Source organism: Helianthus annuus, chromosome 16 (assembly GCF_002127325.2).
Source record: "Helianthus annuus cultivar XRQ/B chromosome 16, HanXRQr2.0-SUNRISE, whole genome shotgun sequence".
Classification (NCBI taxonomy): domain Eukaryota; kingdom Viridiplantae; phylum Streptophyta; class Magnoliopsida; order Asterales; family Asteraceae; genus Helianthus; species Helianthus annuus.
In genome coordinates this window covers 197087219-197089700 of record NC_035448.2, presented here as the reverse complement: position 1 = coordinate 197089700, position 2482 = coordinate 197087219, and the positions used below count along the sequence as shown (strand labels likewise).

General features: G+C 30.4%; 1 long non-coding RNA gene across 1 annotated transcript; it reads left to right on the top strand.

The window, feature by feature from the left end:
• Positions 1 to 225: 225 nt before the first annotated feature.
• LOC118488042 lies at positions 226 to 2264 on the top strand. Its single transcript, XR_004883375.1, has 3 exons — positions 226 to 606; positions 1540 to 1609; positions 2146 to 2264. It is a non-coding gene; the product is annotated as an uncharacterized LOC118488042 (long non-coding RNA).
• The last annotated feature ends 218 nt before the right edge of the window (positions 2265 to 2482 follow it).

Here is a 2482-nt window from a genome sequence, read left to right as displayed (position 1 = left end):
TGCTTAACCTCAGTATGTGTTTTTATAAACAAGCTGAAATCTGAATCGAATTAAAGAAAAAATTAACTGCTGTAGATTAGAATCGAACCTGTCCACTCGTAAATGGAGACAACTCGCCCTACCACCTGATGTGTATTATTATATGTAACATAACCTGTGTCATATTTTATTTATATTTAATCTGGCGCAAAAGTTCATCTTCTTCCTACTTGGTCGATGCTCCGGCTCAACCCAAACATCATGAAACCCTACCCGAGCGTTTGAGGCGTTACACATGATGTTTTTAATTCATTTTGTTCGCATTTAAAACGATATTATGGAGATTAATACTTCTTATTAACTGATCGCCCCTTAAACATCCAAAACTGATGCACTTAATCACAACCTTGAACACCATTATTAACCATCAAGAACACAAACTGGGTTTTCCATATTTTCGCGAATTGAACCAAAATAATTACACCACCGAAACCTCTGCTCAAACCATATAAAACCCCACTGAAATTTCTCCATTTCATCACCTCTACATCGCGAATTTAATCGAAGAACATTCTAGGGCTTGTAACTTGTGCGGACGATATCTCCTTCAATTCTTAACCTTTTCAGGTAATTCCAAAGCCTATTGTGCCTTATTTTTCTTTCTCTACAAAAGCCCTCTATCAATTTCTGTGATAGAAGGTTGATTTATCTTAAATTAATTTTAGTTGAAATTAGGGTTCTTCGTTCATACGATTTGGGGCTTTTAGGTTTATACATGTGTTTTGATGAAATTGAAAGTAGACTATTGTTATATATCATATTATCACATTGTGTGAAATTTTGGGGATTTTTAGACGTCAATTGGAATTTTGATGAATTATTTATGTTTTAATCATTAGATAAATCAAATAAAAATAAAAGATAATCTCTAATAAATTCAATAAATATTTTTATTGGTTATTTCAGATTATATCAACACTAGGGAACATCTATATAATTTTTTCTTGATTTTTGGGAATTCATGAATTTAATTTGGATTTATACATGTTTTAATTATTTAAAAATACTAGAATTTAACAAATAAATTCTATAAATATTTTTACTGATTTATGTAGATTATATAATTGTAGTGGGAATTTTATATAAATCTTCCATAGTTTTTTTTTTTATATTCATTTAAGTAAAGAAGCTATGGTAATATTAAACAAGTAAATTCCTTTATATAATTAATCATAATATGTGATAATCATTTAATCTGCGATATAAAAATTATTAGATGGTTTCAGTAAATTTGTTAAATAACGGCATTTGAAAAACTATTATACCCTATTAAATTGATAATTCTAAGAATATCTCATGGTAAATAATTATAGAAATATATATATATATATATATATATATATATATATATATATATATATAATTATATTGGTTTGGTTGTTTTGTCAAATAATTATTTTCTATAATTTAAGGTCCCCAAACAGGAGAACCCAATTTCCTAAAATTAACATATTCGTTCAAGTTTTTCGTTATTTAGAATCTTGGTTATATTTATTCTAGGGTGATTTAGTCAATTGTTATTCCTCGTGTACCCGTGCGATAAATCTCGTGGATTAACTCTTCGCAACCTGTGAGTAATTTCTTCCATTTCCCCTTTTTTTAACTTTACAAATTTTGGGGTGCATCACGTTACACTTTTCGATTTACTTAACATGCTATGATCAAGTGTTATTATGTGAACGTCTTATGTGTATTCTATTATTCTATATGCTATCTGATGTCAAGTCTATTGCATGCCATTATTCCAGTGGATCCACACGGCTGACTAGGTTCCCCACGGCCATGGGTTGTAGCCTAGTATAGCCAACAGTATTAGACTCGCTCCTCGGGGCTTGAGCCTAATGCACGCTATTATCAGGAGTCTATTTTATTTTGATTGTTTGTGTTGTTATTTGATTTTATATTCTTGTTTGGTAAATTTGGATTTATGGATATCTTGACTATGTTGATGATATGAGACCATTTACACACTAACCTTGAGTTGCATGCTAAAAATATATTTTTGTTTAAAAAGAATTAAATATAAAACTGTTTTCTATAAAACGGAGGAAATTATTCACCAACATAATTGTTGACCCAAAAATATATTTTTCTAACGTGGTCCAGGTTTTCAAAGTTGATGATCAAGTGATGTTGACACGTAGCATGGGCCTTAGGAAATTAAATTGAAATCTTGATATATTTGTTTTGAATAATGTATGAACAATTTTGACTATTATATGTTATGTGACTATTTAAATGGTTATGCTTTAAATATTGAAACAATAATTAGTTGTCATGAGCTACGGGCAATCATCATGCCCCGTACCTTTCCGCTGCGGGTCGGGGTGTGACAGATTGGTATCAGAGCCAATGACTATAGGGAATTAAGATAGGTTATTAGACCCTTAGACTTGGTCTATAGTCGATTAGGTACCTTAGGTACCTTATGTGCTTAATTGTT